Source organism: Schistocerca americana, chromosome 5, assembly GCF_021461395.2.
Source record: "Schistocerca americana isolate TAMUIC-IGC-003095 chromosome 5, iqSchAmer2.1, whole genome shotgun sequence".
In the NCBI taxonomy this organism is placed as follows: domain Eukaryota; kingdom Metazoa; phylum Arthropoda; class Insecta; order Orthoptera; family Acrididae; genus Schistocerca; species Schistocerca americana.
The window spans coordinates 253,391,528-253,410,050 of record NC_060123.1 but is presented as its reverse complement, the minus strand read 5'-3'; positions in this window follow the sequence as shown (position 1 = coordinate 253,410,050).

The window sequence follows — 18,523 nt, the reverse complement described above, 5'->3', positions numbered from 1 at the left end:
CACAATATTGAGAATAAAATGTAATCAATAACTCAGCTAAACATTTGAAATGCACACTGCTAATCTTGTAAATATTTCGTAGATTTTGTAGTTCTGAATATGTCGTACTTTAATCGCCAGCAGTGTTTCAAAGTCTTTGCATCAAACGTCTAAGGTGACAGATCGCGTTAAAGGGCAACAACTTTCGTTAGAGACAAAATATTCACTGACGCATCCCAGTAACACTAGGGTTCCTTTTCCCGAATTCGTCGGTCCTGCAGTGACGAGAATTCGGCCACCTAGTACGGTCAGTTAACAAGTTGTGCTGCGTACTACCTACTCCAGTAAAATGATTGAATGATTTTCAACAAGAAGAACTTAAGAATGTGTGTCGATAAGAGAAGAAAAGTATTTTAGAAGCTCCACAGAAACTTTAATTTTGCTAAGCCTATCTCCCTTTCACGTGGAGCGGATGAGTGAATTATAGACGACACTCATTACCCACTGTGTCCTGTGGCCACTCAAGAGCGCAAACAATAATAAAAGTACCGTCAGCAAACATTTGGTCCCTAAAAAACGTTGTTTCCCATGGCATAATCTATCACCCCTAGATGTCTTATGCAAAGGATTTGAAACGCGTTATGTACATAAATGGCAATCAAAAAGTTTCCATTCGAAGGCCTGCATTTGGTTTTTATACACCCGCATCAGGTCACGCTGGGTTGCATATATGCTGCAGCAACGCTCTCTAACGGAAGCTTTTTGATCGCCCCCCTTATTTACGTACACGGTGATTCAGCAGCCCCTACCTTTGGGTCTTAAGCTATCAGCAACACCTTTGACCCACGCACGAGATTTTCACATTCTATAGCTCGCTACGCCCAAACTGTTACTCCTACAGGAAAAAATTAACTGTCTTTTTTTCTAGGAAACTTAATATAGTTAAATTTTGCAGCCATTTTCGCTAGAGGCCACGGTGTTCGAGTTATTTAAGAAAAACGCGATTAAGGGTCACTTTCGTAGGTTTTTATTGAATAATTAGAAAACTACGGCCTCTAGTGAAAACGTATCCCCGGTACGAAAAGTAACTACATTATATTTCCTACAAAGAGGTCCTGTTCAATTTTTCTCCAGGACTAATAGTTTGTGCAAACGAGCGAAAGAATACGCAAATCTCGCGCGTGGATTTTAGCGCGTTACGAGTTTCATAAAATCGATGGAGGCAGCTGAATCGCCCTATATGTACTGGGTAAACTAAACTCCGCCCGAACAGGTCTCGAAAGACACTAAAGGTACTGGCCGACCACCGTGTCATCCTCAGCCTATAGGCGCCACTGGATGCGGATATAGAGGGGCGTGAGGTCAGCACACCGCTCTCCCGGCCGTATGTCAGTTCTCGTGATCGGAGCCGCTACTACTCAATGTAGTAGATCCTGAATTTGCCTCACAAGGGCTGAGTGCGTCCCGCTTGCCAATAGCGTTCGACAGTGCTGACGGTCATCCAATCAAGCGCTAGCCAAGCCCGACAGCCCTTAACTTCGATGTTCTGACGAGGACCAGTGTTACCATTCGGCAAGGCCGTTCGCCCATATATACTGGGTGGTTATAATTAAAATGTAGCTGCTCACAAACGTCCAGTGTTGGCTGCAATTACCGTAAGGCAGCGAAACTGGGTAGATATTCTAATGCATTAATGCGAAACGATTTACGCTAGAAAAAAAATAGTTGCAGTTTTGGCCACCAGGTGCAAATCTGGCGCTGTGAATGCAAGGAAGCTGTATAGAAGACGTTTCCATGCGGAATGGTTGCGGAAGGGGACGTGTGCAGAAAAGGTCAAACGAGTGAGGACGGCATCATGTTGATTTTGTTATTAACTACCGCTAATACAATTTGTTCAGTATGAGCACCAGAGACGACGAGATACAGTGTCGGTAAAAGGACATGATTAACAGTTGTTCACACCATTTCCGGTGAAATCTCAGAGAAATGTTCCAGTATACTGTTATTTAGTTATAAATAAATACATGACAGTCCCTAGTTCAGTTTCCTAACGCCAGAATAGTTATCAGGGTTTTAAGTAAAAGTTTATATCTCGAAAAGTGCTAAGTATATTGATTTGAGATTTTTAGAGTATTGTTGTATCATTAATAAAAGTTTGTATGTGGAATATGAAAAAGAACGAATATATTTTAACATTATTGTTTCAGATTACTATTGGACGCACGCGGTCGCCAGCTCACGCTGCCCCACCAGCCAGGGCGTCGCGGTGCTGTTGTGAAAACTAAAAAAACTGCTCGCCTCCCAAAAACTCCTCTTCCCCGGAAATATGGCAAGATCAAATGCATAAGACCGCATACTTCACAGGAAGGTGTGAAATTTCGGAATAATTTGCTACGTTACGAATAGAAGCTATTGAAACGTGATTATACATAAGAATGCTAGCTGTTAGACAGTATATCGTTCAACTATTGAGTAGGTACTTAATCTAATTGAGAAAAAAAAGAATTCCGGTACAACGTGGTTAAACAGGCTCGGTTGATGGGACACAACTTTAAATACAGGGGCAGACAGACTGAGGTTTAACAACAGTTATGCAGAGATGAAGAGGCTTAGCGAGCAGGTCCTTTATATATCTGTAACATATACAACATTTTATGCTTTGAAGCGATTAAGGTCCAACTGTGTACTATAAAATTAAATGCAGGACAATTCTGTTATGCTGTAATTTGCCAAAATTTGTATCTTTATGCTGGGACTCGCCCTTTAAACAGTGCGTCACAAATTCGTACAGGAGTTAGTATTGCACAAAACCAGAAGAAAAGTTCCTGTTATGATTCGTACAGAGATCAGAATCTGTTGAGATATGGACCAATCCGTCCTCTCATTCCCAACTGTCTGTTGCGTAGAAGTAGACGCGATAGGCAGTCTTCATGCGGCTATTACGCATCCTGATACCCTCCAGCCTTTCACTCTAGTTAATTACGCACCTTTTCAAATACATCCGCTTCCATTCGTGTTGCATCACACGTATTGCTCACATGCTCATGTAACGTCAGCACACCGTCGATGGGTTGGGCAAACACCAATGCTTTTAAATGTCGGCATAGTCAGATATCCATGGAAATCAGGTCTGGTGAGTGGAGAGGCCATGCTACCGGGCTTTCTCGACCAATCCATCGCCCATGATACGTTACGGGGAGATACAGTCACGTGATCCGAAGAAAATGAGGTGGTGATCCGTCGTGACTAAACAACAGTAGTTCTCTTTCTGCAAGGGTAAAGTTTCCCAATAGCTCTGGTAGCTCATCGAGCAGAAATAGTGATACAGAGCACCAGTTAACCTGTTTTATGGCCCTATCAGTCTGTCACCGAAGATTCCTCTCCATACATTAATGCTGAATAGATGCTGAGCCTCACCTCCATGATTGATCGAATATATGTAAATGCCGTCTTTTGTGTGTCCTGCCTCATCTGTAAATACTGCACTTAATTCGTCACAGGTATTGATTTCCGGATATATTACTATAGGAGCTTTTCTTTTCGTTTTGACCATTATTGCTTCTTGTAGGAATATGGGACATTTTTAAACACCAAATAGAGTCTGTTTCACAAGAAATGGTAAACATTTTAGGAGGTGGTAGTATAGACGAATTACAACAAAAAATGACATATAGCATGGGTCCACTTTTATTGAGTGTAGAGATACAGCTGAGTTCATTGCATTTTCGTTTCGTGTGTTGGTACACAGGTTGCTATGGCTTGCTGTGATCGTATTTATCGAATGTCAGCAGTAGAGTGTTGATGTTCACACTGGGAAGTTGTGCTTTATTTTACACTGAAGTTTTCTTTGTGATTTGTTGGCCAAGTCTACAGTACAGTAGCGTGTAAACATGCCGCACGTATGTACACATGCTGAGTATGCCCATATGGTATTTGTGTGTGGATATTGTAATGGAACCGCTGCTGCTGCTTGTAGAGAATACGGCATACGATTTCCTAACCGCAGTCTACCAGATTCAAGAGTGTTTACTCGTGTGTTCAATACACTGCGTGACGATGGCACAGTGTCGTATTGCTTCTGAACGTATAAATGAACAGACTGTGGATGAAGTAGAAGACATTATTCAGTTGGTAGAACGTAGTCCTTCAACAAGCACACGTAGAATTTCTGCACGTATAAGTGTTCCACATACAAGAGTATGTTCAAATGTGTGTGAATCCTAAGGGACCAAACTGCTTAGGTCATCTGTCCCTAGACTTAAACTAACTTAAACTAACTTATGCTAAGAACAACACACACACACACACACATGCCCGAAGGAGGACTCGAACCTCCGGCGGGAGGGGCCGCGCAATCCGTGACATGGCACCTCTAACTGCACAGCATACAAGAGTATGGCGGACATCATGTAAGCATGAGTTCCAACCGTATCATTTACAGCTCATTCAAAGCTTTCGAGCACGAGATAAAGGTAAACGATTGGAATTTTGTCATTGGATACTTAAAAATCGCCAGGTAATTACATTTTTACTCTTCACTGATGTAGCCACTTTCACTCGTGACGGCATCAATAAGACCCGTAATTGACATCAGGGGTCTGTAGAAAATCCACATGCCATTGTAGACACACATTTTCAAGAACGCTTGACTCCAAATGTGTGATGTGGTTTGATAGACAATCTGTTGATTGCTCTTGTTGTGTTATCGTATCGTCTTACAAGACTCCGTTAGCTATACTTACTTGAAAATGAGCTTCCAGCATTAGTATAAGAGATTGCTTTGGTTACGATAATGCGTATGTTCATCCAGAATGACGGAGCTCCTGCATATTGTAAAGTGACACATCGTCTACACCTAACATTCCCTGGAAGATGGATCGGTAGATATGGGTTAGCTTCTTCGCCATCAAGTCGCCGGACCTTACCCCTTTGGATTTTTGCCTGTGGGAATGGTTGAAAGGTGAATCCTACAAATAAAATGTAATCACAAGAGCCGATTTGATCGGATTATGAGTAGCGCAGCCATCATAAAAGAACGCAAATACGACCTCAGAAGAGCTACACATGGTGTTATCAAAAGAAGTCAAAAGTATGTTGATGTTGGCCATGGAATTTTTGAAAATCATTTGTGAACGTCCTCATTTTCCTTTGATTTAACTTTGTTTGTGATACATACTAATAACTGTATCTCTGTACTCAATAAAAGTTCGACACATATTATAGGCATTTTTTTCTGTAATTCACCTATATTACATCCTAAAATACTGTTCCTTCTGAACCACCCTGTATGTTGTTTTTCTACAGGAGCACTTGAGAAAGGGGCTACAACCCAGAAAGCATCAGAAAATAAAGGTACATGTACAAATAATACAAAATCACTATTGTGTAGCTGCAGAACTGCTGTTCCCAAGAAATTACTTCGAAAAATGAAAGGAACAAACTGAAGAAGGGAACCCATGCCCGGAAACGACACATAACGACGCTACAGAGCGACGAAGTTACGGGTGCTACTGTCCACTGCTAGACCAGTCTTTCTGCAGCTAACTTTAATATTTACGCTGCCGGGCGGCAGGAGATGTTGATGTGTCAACCACTGTCACTATGACCACCTACCGACAGCCACGTTTGGCACGGGTAACAGCGGAAACTTGTTGTGACATGGAAGCAATGAGGCCTTGGTACGTCGCTGGAGGGACTTGGTACCGTATCTGCACACACAACTCACCTTATTCTCGTAAATTCCGGGGAGGGGAGTGACAAGTGACGCCACATTCAATCATGTTGCAAATGTGTACGATCGGGTTCACATCTGGCGAGTTGGGGGAGCAGCAGATCCATTGGAACTCGCCACTGTGTTCCTCGAGCCACTCCAGCACACTCCTGGTCAGGTGTCATGGCGCAGTATCTTGTTGAAAAGTGCCACTGCCGTCTGGAAACATGATCGTCATGAAGGGATGTACGTGCTCTTTAACCAGCGTACGGAATTTCTTAGCCATTATGGTGCCTCGCACGAGCTCCACTGGACCTATGGACGCCCACGTGGGTGTTCCCCAGATCTTGTCTCCGTCCAACAGTACGGGCGTCAAGGAGCTGTTCCCTGGAACACGACGGACTCGCGCCCTCCCACCGGCATGATGAAGAAGGTATCGGGATTCATCAGACCATGCAATGCTCTGACACTGCGCCAACGTCCAGTGCCGATGATCACGTGCCCATTTCAGTCGTAGTTTCCGATGTCGTGGCGTTAACATTGGCACATGCATGTGTCGTCGCCTGCGGACTCCTCGTTAGGAGTGGTTGGTAGACTGTGTGTTCAGACGCACTTGTACTCTCCTCAGCATTAAATTCTGATGTCAGTTCCACCATAGTTCGCCGCCTTCCCTGTTTTACGAGCCTGCCCAGACTACTACGTACGACATCTGTACTGAGGGATAGCCGCCCAAACCCACACCATCTGGACGTTGTTTCACCTTCGACATCTTCAACTTTTGTAGTCCTGTCTTCCTCAGTTGCGTGTAATATTACGGTATATTGATAATTTTTACTTACGGACCGTCTCGTCTGACAGCAACTTAATAAAACACAATTGCATTGAAACAAGCGTTCAGTTCATAGTGCTGTGGAATGTGAGGAAAAAACCGCAAATTGGCATTCATAAGAAGAGGAACAACACCAAAAATGCAACAGGAGCGTAATATATCAGAAATTGTCCACGCAACCTGCCACTGATGATGCCTTGCAGAAAATAAAGGCGAAACGCGTATGGCACTAAAATTGTGTTTTATTCAGTTGCTGTCAGACGGTCCATAAGTAAAAATTATCAATATACCGTAATGTTTCACCTTGGTTTCGCCAAGTATTGAAGACACTCGCCGCAGCACTCCTGGAACACCCGACAAGTCGTTCAGTTTCCGAAATGTTCGTGCCTAGCCTCCGGGCCATCACAATCTGCCATCGGTCGCTCAGGCCGCCCGCCTCCGCGTTTCTACACGTGGAGAGCACGCTCACTGATACTCCATGCACCGTGCGTGTGTCTGACTAGCAGTCATTCCTCGCCAGGTGACGCTGATATCGCCTGGACGGGATTTTATCGATAGTAAGTCGATGGTCATCATGTTCAGGCTGACCACCGTAAATTACGTTTGCGGTCCGTTGGCGTACAACCTCAAGTTTACTGCCGTATATGTGACCCAGAGGCAGGCTTCGTTCCTTGTAGGTTCATCGTTCTGGAGCGTCTTTGGATGACGTTTCCAGGCGTGGCTTCCAGTCCACAGTGCGTGCCTCTAGGCAACCTCTAGAACAGTGGTCGTCAAACTGCGGCCCGGGGGCCACAGGCGTCCAAGCATTCGTGCGGCCCACGGTAGTCAGCAGTGTTTTATAATAACATGAACCTCGTACCTAACAGTTGAATACAAAAAGTCAACAAACGTTAAAAGCTGTTTAAAAGATTAATTGGTTTAGCCGAGTGATCTAAGGCGTTGCAGTCATGGGCTGTGCGGCTAGTCCCGGCGGAGGTTCGAGTCCTCCCTCGGGCATGGGTGTGTGTGTTTGTCCTTAGGATAATTTAGGTTAAGTAGTGTGTAAGCTTATGGACTGATGACCTTAGCAGTTAAGTCCCATAAGCTTTCACACACATTTTTTGGAAAGTTTAATTTTCCGGCTCTGTAACAAACAAAAATACTTTCAAAGACAGTGTATTTTAAGATGGGCTACATTTTAATTGAACTGATAAATTCGGTCTTGAATTAAGTGAAGCTGGCCGTTTCCCTCTTTTTTTTTTCTTTATTGTCATTTTGAAACCTGTATTACAGGCAGGCCTGCAGCAGCATACTACGCCGCTCTTTGGCCGCAGAGATACACAAATATACAAATGGAGACATTTAGAGAAAAAAAAAACGTGGAGGACATAGAAATGGAGACAAACACTGTTTAAAATACAAGGTGCCGTTCACGGGCATAGAGTCCAAGATAAAATTGTTCATACACTTGGACACAGACAGAGACGAAAATTGTCACATGTGAACGTAGGAGCACAAAATGAATAACACTGAAGCACTTAAGCACAAAACGACGGCACACACAGAACACGAGGCATTGATCTCTGGCATGCGAATGTTCACTAACCGTGTACGAGTCCAGGGACCTGCCAAGAGAGGAGGAGGGGGGTGGGATAGGGAGAGGGGAGAGCAGATGGCACGGGCAGGGGAGATATGGGGAAGGGAGGAAGGCGGAGGGGAAGCCCGGGGGATGAGGGAAGGAGGGAGGGGATTTGGGAAAAGGAAAGAGAAGGGAGAGAGGTTGCCTAAAGGAAAGGACACAGGAAGTGGGGGGGGGGAGGATCAAAGTTGATAGGAGGGGTAGATGGAGGGGAGGAGGACATCATCAGGGAGGTGGAGCTGGCGGAAGCCACCTTGGGAGAGGGTGTGGAGGGTGGAGAGATGGAGACCGGGTGGGACGTAGGAATACAGGCGCAGCAGCGGGCGGGGGTGGGAGAGGATGGGTGAGACAAGCGGATGAGGAGGACCGTTTCCCTCAGGGACAAAGGAGTAAATAACGTAACTGCTGTGTTAGACGATGCGTGAAGAAGAATTTTGAATTGTTTGCTTTCCAGAACTGACAACTCACCTACGGCACGACTAGTACCGATCAGCTGCTATAGTATAAATTTTGTCACAGAAGTAAACTAGATTCGTGATTGCGCATTACAGAGATGGCTACTTCAAATGCGGCACTTATTGTAAGGCGGTCAGGTCGTTTTGGTTTTTGTATATTACCGATGCGCACGCCAAAGAGACAGCAAGTTACGTTACTGTTAAACGATCTTTAGTCTTGTTGTGGCACACTCTTTGCCTCTGAGCAGTCTGATACATTCTTAGTTGACGTGTGGTAGGTAATGGAAGTATTTAGTAGAGCTGTGTTGACTTGTGGCTATCTGTTGGACAAAGAAAGATTTAATGTAAAGGACAGCAATGATGAATATGACGTATATATTGGAAAGCGAAAGGAATATAAAATTTGAATAATGTTAACTGTTTTTGAAGAGAAGAAGTTTTAGGTAAGATTACAGCACTGCGCACCTAATTTGTACAAATGGTTATTGGGAGCTAGTTAACTTAGTTCACTTACTCAGAGCTGAGTCATGCATTAACATTTAACTGATTAAGCTCTTTGATTTCTATAGAAATTCAAAATGGCTCTGAGCACTATAGGACTTAACATCTCTGGTCATCAGTCCCGTAGAACTTAGAACTACTTAAACCTAACTAACCTAAGGACATCACACACATCCATGCCCGAGGCAGGATTCGAACCTGCGACCGTAGTAGTCGCGCGGTTCCGGACTGCGCGCCTAGAACCGCTAGACCACCGCGGCCGGCTATAGAAATTCTCTTTTAATATTGTACCATTTTTAAATCATTGTTCACTTTGTTAATCATAGTATTGTTCAGACTTATGTTATGTCTGGAGGTCACGCGAACTTTTACTCTGTCTTTTTGAATACATACTTCATTCTAAAATCGTTGACTTGGAATATAATTTCATACGAATAGTTACTCTTCCCACCACACTGCTTATCATTACGCATTAACTCATTTGGTATGCAATAGTTGAAAATTTTCTAGCTTAGACGCTGCCTGCTTGCTGTTTGCTGTCGTGCTTTCGAGACATCTGCAACAGTGTTGTCAAGACGTGTGGAAATTTTGATTAGGGCCAGATAATTGTTTTACTTCAATTGCGCATTTAATATAAGACAAGTTGCATTCGGATCAGTTACAGTTCAGTTCACATTCTGTTCTGTTCAGTCAAAGGTTGGCAAACGAGTTTAGGTTGGATAACAGTTTGTGGGGACATAGTTTTGGTAATATGTAGACTTTTATAGAATGAGCGGTAAAGTTAGTCTAAATTTCATTCAGAAACAAGTATTGTGGGGATGTTACATTATTTGTAGAAAGAAACATTAAATTAAGGCTGTTTTGATACAATGAAGTGAATAAAAGAAATGAAGATAGTATCTGGTCCCGAAAGAACAGATACCATTGATGACCGTGCAGCTTCTCTAGAATAAAATGATAATTAAATCGAAACCCTTAGCTGCCGACAGGTGTTGTTGATATACATCAATGGGGACAGCTGAAAATGTGTTCCCCGACCGAGAATCGAACCCGGCAGCTCCTGTCGGCAGCTAAGGTTTCGATTTAATTATCATTGCGAATAGAAGAAACTTGGCATCTAGATCAGGGATCCCCAAACTATTTCGGACAAGTGACCCCTTTTCCAAAATGAACTGTTACCTCAGACCCCCATGGCCAAATTACCTACTTTTAAGATCAACCCCCTTATTCATAATGGTCCGCTAACTTAAAACAGCTGCTACAGAGTGTTATTTTTCATTCTGACTTAGGTCAATAGAAGAAGACAGAGTGAGAATTAGCAATGCTTTAAGTTAGTAGACTATTATGAATAAGGGGGCCTATCTTTAGTCGTCGACCCCCAAAATCACTTTTCGTTCATGTCGACCCCTAGGAAACCGATATCGACCCCTTGGGGTCGATATCGACCACTTTGGGAATCCCTGATCTAGATCATGTCTCAAACTTCTGTGATGGTATTCATACTGAACAAATGCAAGTATAAGCACTATTACTATTATTCAAAGTCTCCAGAACAAATTTTCACTTTGCGGCGGAATGTATGCAGATCTGAAACTTCCTGGCAGATTAAAACTGTGAACCGACCGGAACTTGAGTATGGGACCTTTGTCTTCTGCGTGCAAGTGGTGTATCGCCATCAAGTTTCAAATCAGCGCATACTGTACTGCAACATGAAAATTCATTCTGGAAACAGTCCCCCAGTCCGTGACTAACCCATTTCCCAGCAGTATCCTTTCTTCCAGGAGGGCTAGTCCTGCAAGCTTCGCAGGAGGACTTCTCTGGACTTTGGAAGGTATAAGATGAGGCACTGGTGGGATTAAAGCTGTGAGGACAGGTCGTGGGTTGTGCTCTGGTACCTTAGTCACTTGGCAGTGAAAGGGAAAGGTCCTGAATTCCAGTCCGCCACACAGTTTTAACCCGCCAGGAAAGTTCATGTTAATCAAAAGTACTCACACACACATAATAAAAGCAATAATACTTCACCACGCAACTATAACATCACCATTATTAGGTAGCTGAGGTTCGCAGCAATCTGAAACACAACCAGTGTTCCGGTGGTAACGATTTTTAACGATGAATACTTTTGGACTGACGGTGAACTTACTGTGCTTTACTGTAGTTTGTTGGTGGTGGGCTTATAACTTACTAATTTGTGTAGATTACCAATTGATAATAAGATTGGTAGATGCGTGGCCCGCGGTGCCGTGTCACAGTATCAGTACGGCTCTTGAGCGAAAAAGTTTGACGACCCCTACTGTAGAACTTCTCAAAGTTTGTCGGTGTCGTTTTGTTAAAATCTGTGACGCAAAAGCACATATTGGTTACTGATAAGGCTCTCTGCGCAGAGGTCGAGTACTGAAAACACCCCATTTAGCCCCTCAGATGGCTGTTACAGCGTGCAGGTGCTCATTTTAATACCAGTGAGAGATATGTGGAGAAATTATGGGCAAAGTTTAAACATATTGTAAACTGTGCTCTGGTGAAGTATGTGCCTAGTTAGTAGATTAAGGACGGAAAATATCCACCATGGGTGTGCCATTCACCTACTGTGTTAACCAGGAACAGCACTTACCCTTTTTCTATGCGTCCTTCCAGATCGGGTTCGCCCGAGCCGCTCTTCCTGTGGGCAGCGATTTTTATGCACGTATCTGTATCTTCTGATTTTGTCCATTATAAATGGTTTTTGAAAGCCTGCGACTGTGGTTATAAATATCTTTTCTGCTACCAATCACGATTTTGTTTTATTCATATTTTACACTACGCGTTTCGGGAAATGACTCTCATTTTCAACAATATGCAAAGTAACATGCCTGGAATGCTCCACCGACAAGTAGGCCGGAATTTCACCACCAGTTACACAGAGCACATTAAAACCTACACACGCGACAGACACACAATATCAGTAGTAGCTACACACACACATGACAGGGGACATCAGTTAGGAAAAGTAGAGCAAAATATCAAAGTAATCCACCGACTAAATAAAGAGCATAAATTGGATTTGTTAGATGAACTCGAAATATATACGCACTACAGAAAATACGAAGACAAAACTAAACGAAAAATTTCTCCAGATGCTTCGAAAACACATTTAAATAAAAGTAGTAACACAGAAATACATGTAAGCAAATTATAATCCATATCGTTAAAATAAGTACGTTCCGTACAAAAGCATATCTGTGGAGGACCTCAAACATTATCTCTATCAACTACATCTAAAAACATTTTTGTAACTGTTTGTTTATGTAAGTTATTCTCGATGTGAACTGTGCATTGAAAGTTGTGAATGATGTTTAACATGTGTGAGACTCAGCATAAATGGACCATAAGAAACCTGTAAGAAAAAGTTCTTCCAAATTTCGTCACTAACTACATATAAAAATCGATAACTAACTAAAAATTGCGCGATTTTTACATATTCCAATAAAATCAACAAAACAAATCAGTATCTCACACCTCAAATACATTACATAAAATGGCATAGTACAAAAAAGAACACACTAGAGAACGGGAATCATGTCCCGAAACGCGTCGTGTAAAATGCGAATAAGAAAATCGTGACTGGTAGCAAAAAGCTATGTATAAACAAAAATGTATCTTCATCTTAAATTGCGCGTATATTTTAATAGTGCTGCTCATCAAACCTGTTGAAACGTGCCGTCCCTGTTATGAAGATTGAAAGTACCCTCAAACGTAAAACTTGCCAAGTTGACGGTGGTTTCGCAATATGCGCCGAGGTGTCGGTGGACACAAATGCAAAAAATGAGACACGTATTCAACATTTAACCGATTTGATAAGTATTTGCATTCTTAACTAAACCCTATGTCACCTGTATTTATACAGATTCCTTTACAACGTGTTGGTAAGGAATCTCACGATTTTGTAGAATGGCCGAATGAGCTACAATGTTCTGATCAGCAGCAGATTTGTCAAACTATAAAAGGCGATTGCGTCACTGAAGTTCAAACGCCCTCTCTGGTATCAGTAAGTATTTGATCCATGCGTAGAAGTTCAAATTTTTTTGATGGAACGAAAAGAGCAGCAACCCTCTTCGCTCGATGGAATATCACTTTAATATGGCATTTCTTCCGAGATAGAATTGAGTCTGAACAAATATTTCCGCCTACTGGGTAACAGGTTGGATCAAATCCGAATAAACAATTCCGACTTACCGAAAAGAAGAGGTAAAACACAAGTGCTCCAGTCTGTTCCTTGACCTTGCAGCTGTCCACGAAAATTTTCTAGTATGCTTTATGAATATGATACAAGGAATACGCGTTGCCACTGAAAATTGCTTGTCATTATTGGAATACTCAGTGGAGCATTCGAATGTCTATAGCGGTGCGTCCAGAACTCTTAGTTTGTAAGAACACGGACAGCTTGGAAAGAATAATAGGCATCCGATGACATTAGTTGTGATTACTGAATAGTCGTAGCGAAGTGCAACAGAAAGTTCAAATGTAAAAGGACAGCTCAACACAATGGTGCACAAAAAAACTCGAGCGGTTCCAGGCGCTTCAGTCTGGAACCGCGTGACCGCTACGGTCGCAGGTTCGAATCCTGCCTCGGGCATGGATGTGTCTGATGTCATTAGGTTAGTTAGGTTTAAGTTCTAGTGGACTGATGACCTAAGATGTTAAGTCCCATAGTGCTCAGAGCTATTTGAACCACAAAAAAACTACCATAAGAGGACACTGTTGAGGAGTTAACATACCAAACAAGAGAAGGGGAGAAAACTTGAATTGGCAGAAGATGAGAAATTGCGTAACAGAAGCAGCAGAGAGCATATTACTCGAAACTCGAACCAAACAAACGGAACAGATTAAGAAAAACAAACTCAGATCACGCAAAGATGTCCAAAACAATGTAACTGGCATTTGACGCACTGCAAAATATGACTGAATGAGGTGGCAAGCTGGCAAGAGCGGTGAGGAAGTGGACATCCGGATCAAGGTGATGGAAAGAATAATAAAAAGTTAACTGCCAATACGTTCAACAGGTAATGCAAACTATTATTTTTCTTGCCAAATTTCTGTTCAAAAAATGCGGAATTTGTTGTGAGACATCATGGAATATTCCCGCTTCAGCCCCTATAGTCTCATGAAGTTTCGATAGGTGGCGGCATTATACATAGACTTCAAAATGACGTCTATAGCCGGTCGGGGTGGCCGAGCGGTTCTAGGCGCTACAGTCTGGAACCGCGCGACCGCTACGGTCGCAGGTTCGAATCCTGCCTCGGGCATGGATGTGTGTGATGTTCTTAGGTTAGTTAGGTCTAAGAATTTCTAAGTTCTAGGGGACTGATAACCTCAGAAGCTAAGTCCCATAGTGCTCAGAGGCATTTGAACCATTCTTTTGACGTCTATAACGGAAGTGCACTCCAAGCAGACTTTCTTTTGGCGGAAAACCAGAATATCGAAGATATTCATATGCGCTTCGAGAATGTCGACGGAGACATGGTTTGAACAGAATCACGGTGAGTCGTCGGGCGCGGCGTCTGTCATCACCGCAACAAGGCGGCGCTAACCTGTCCGACCTTCCGCGTGCCAGTCGGCAGCACGGTGCTATGACTCCAGCAGTGTTGGAACGTGCTGACACGCTCACTCGAGGTAATGCACGGATCACAATCAAATTCTTCGCTGCTCAACTGAATGTCTGTCTTGGTAGTGCAGACACACCATTTGGCGCACTCGGAGATATGTGCCCGCTCGGTTCGTTGCTCTCTAACAGCAGGCCTTAAAGAGTAACGAAGGACCATCTGTGCGGAATCGTTAGCGCGTTACAAGGCTGATCGTGACAATTTTTTGTACAACATCGTCACTTCGAATCGGAACAAAACGGCAATCCACGGATTGGGGCCACACAAAACTCTTCCTCGAAGAGCTCAAAGTCTCAGCCCCAGCGGGCAAAGCCATGGCGACGGTCTTATGACACTCTGAAGGGGTTTTTCTGTTTGCTGTCCTCCCTCACGGTACAACAACCAACTCTGAAGTGTACTGTCCGACCCTCAGGAAACGGAAGAAAAGCGTGCTGGTCGCCACAGAAATGGAAATCATCTTTTCCTTCTCCATGACTTCGTAAAGCCTCACACAAATCTGTGCACCTGCGAGGAGCTCACCAAATTTCATTGGACTCTTCTTCCTCATCCACCCAACATCTCAGATCTCACACCTTCCGACTTCCATCTGGTTGGCCCAATGAAGGATGCACTCCGAGGAAAGGAGTACGTGGATGATGGGGAGATTATTGATGCAGCAAGGCGCTGGTTCTGATATCGACCAGTAGAATAGTACCTTGCGGACATACAGGCCCTCACAGTAAGGTGACGCAAGGCAGTCGCACTGAACGGAGGTTATGTTGAAAAATAGGGTTTTGTAGCCAAAAGATCTGGGAACGGAATCCTGAATAAAAACAACCTGCTTTCAAATGGCTCTGAGCACTATGGGACTTAACATCTGATGTCATCAGTCCCCTAAAACCTAGAACTACTTAAACCTAGCTAACCTAAGGACATCACACACATCTATGCCCGAGGCAGGATTCGAACCTACGACCGTAGCGGTTGTGTGCTTCCAGACTGAAGCGCCTAGAAGCGCTCGGCCACACAGGCCAGCCAACCTGCTTTCTAACAAAATTTATTTCTTAGTTATTGAACGTCCCTCGTACATTGGTCCCTAGGTAAGTGGGGAGGTGGCCACTAATACCAATAATGTGGGGGAGCGTTAGTGGTACGTGTTAGCGGTACAGGCGCCGGCGAGGAAGAGCGGTGCGCATTCTCGCGCATTCCTCTGCGCAACCGTACCTGTGGCACCAAGTGATCCTCGTTTGCTTTCCCATTCGCCAAGAAGAGTTAGCAAAGTCCACTGAAGGCGTCATCCGTTCAGCATCGCTTACTGTGAGAACGCTAACATGTCGGCATGTCACGCTGAAGACGTGAGACCCTGTGAGGTCTGCCCAGCATCCAAAATTGTAGTGAAGTGCGATGTCTCAATAAAGAAAATGTTGAAAACCTCTCCAGGTGGGTGGCGGGGGGGGGGGGGGCAGGGGGGGAGGGTTACCCACGAGAAAATAATCAATGGAATCGAAGAAGATCTAGTACAAGCAAACATAGCAAAATATACTCCAAAATTAACTGTGTCCCAAATGCAAGGAACCATAGTTAATGAGTGCAGTGGATGTGGAATAATCCTGAGCCTCAACTCCATGACCGTTCGACGATTTGTGTATGTTTAAGTGGGTGTGTTGTGGCAGTTTACCATGCTGTGTCTTGTGAATCCAATTTTCCCATTTTACCAGCTATCCTGCCTGTACACACCTCACCGCCCACTGTGTAACCTACTCTGTGTGGCTTCATGTGTGTGTAACGATGGGACCCAGCATTTCATTCCTTCAGCCGTGTGGGGAAAGCGCATAAAATATGTAGAATTCATTGACTTTAAGCCGGCTTATGAAGGCACTGTTCTTGTGTCTTACCTCTAAGTCAAGCAACGTGAGGCTCAACACTTTACGTTATGCTAATTCTCACTTTATAAACATCCATTTGTTGTTGGAATGTACAAACACTTGTAAGTAGGCTGTTTAGGTTTTTATGTTGGTAACGCCACGTAGCGCTCTGTATGAAAATCACTGACTGTGCTGCGTGCAGTCTGTGGCTGATTTGCATTGTTGGAATATTTGCTATTGTAGTGTTGGGCAGTTGGATGTGAACAGCGCTAGTGTTGCGCAGTTGGACGTGAGCCGCCAGCAGTGGTGGATGTTGAGAGAGAGACAGCAGTGGTGGATGTGGCGAGAGAGATGTCAGAATTTTGAGAGCGGAAAACCTGGACGTGTGTCCATCAGAAACACTAAATTTGTAAGACCGGATGTCATGAAATGATATATATATTATCGTGTACGATTGGTTGGTTGATTTGGGGGAGGGAACCAAACAGAGAGGTCATCGGTCCCATCGGATTTGGGAAGGATGGGTAAGGAAGTCGGCCGTACCCTTTCAAAACAACCATCCCGGCCTTTTCCTGAAGCGACATAGGGAAATCACGGAAAACCTAAATCAGAAAGGCTGGACGCGGGTTTGAACCGTCGTCCTTCCGAGTTCGAGTCCAGCGTGTACGATGGTGCTAATGGCAGCCTACGCATGGGGCGGTAATTTCCTAGTCCGGCTAGTCTCGAACCAATAGCGTGGGCTGACACAGAACGTCGCTGTGTGTCCATTACTTGTATTCCGGGCACAGATGCGAAGGTGTCACAGTGTGCATGATGCACAAGACAGTGTCGTCCCTTGTGATGGTTAGGCGCGGTCGACCAGAACCTTGACGAAGAATATGTCTGCCCTCGCGTTACCATGCAGTCCAACGTCGTGCCGCCGTTAAATCCGAATGTTCCACAAGTCTGGATACTGTACGAGGTCTATTTAAAAATGCTGGAGCGTTCGTAATTTCACGCCAATGGTGTGTTGGAGCGAAATGAGGTTGGCATCCCTGCATACGCCTGTGTTTCATGTGTAACTGCCGGAAGTTTCGTTTTTGTTTGTCTGTTATTGTTCAGTACTGAACTAACTAGAACGTTGTGTAGCACAGTTTGCGAATTTTGAGAGGGTAGAGTTAGAGGAGTAGTGCGTCTGCATTAAGTTTTGCGTGAAACTCTGGAAAATCTTTACTGAGACATACTACATGACGCCAGAAGCCTTCGGTGATGAATGCTTAAACCGCACTCAGTGTTACGAATGGTTCACACAGTTTAAAAATTGTGGGACAGAAGTTAAAGTTGACCCGCGTTCAGGCAGCCCTTCGACGTCCACCCTAATGTCAAGAACGCCAACGAAATTGTCCGTTCCATTCGAAGAGTGACTGTCCCAGAGGTTTCAAAAGAATGTAACATTTCAGTTGGATCACGTCATGAAATCCTGACACCGTATCTTGGAATGCACCATGTTGCCGCCAAGTTCGTCCCACTGGTCATGACTCAAGACCAAAATGACCTCCTCCTCTCAATCTGTGAAGAGCTTTTCAACCACGCAAATGATAATAAAGTATTCCTTAAGGCAATGACAACTGGTCGGGAAAGGTTCTCCAAGAGTAAAAAAAGCTCGTCTGGTCAGGCAAAAAGTCAGTCATGCTGATAGTTTTCTTTCACTTTGAAGAATTACTTCATCTTGAATTCGTGCCATAGGGACACACTGTCAATCGATGGTAGTGTCGGGACGCCTGCGAGAAAATGTGAGAAGGAAACGCCCTGAAATTTGGCGAGACAATTCATGGCTTTCGCATCACGATAACGCACCGTACATTCTTCGCTGTTGGTGCGTGACTATTGCATAAAAAACGAAATCACTGTGCTGCCTCGTCGTCTGTACTCTCCAGACCTGGCCCCTGCGGACTTCTCTTAGTTTCAA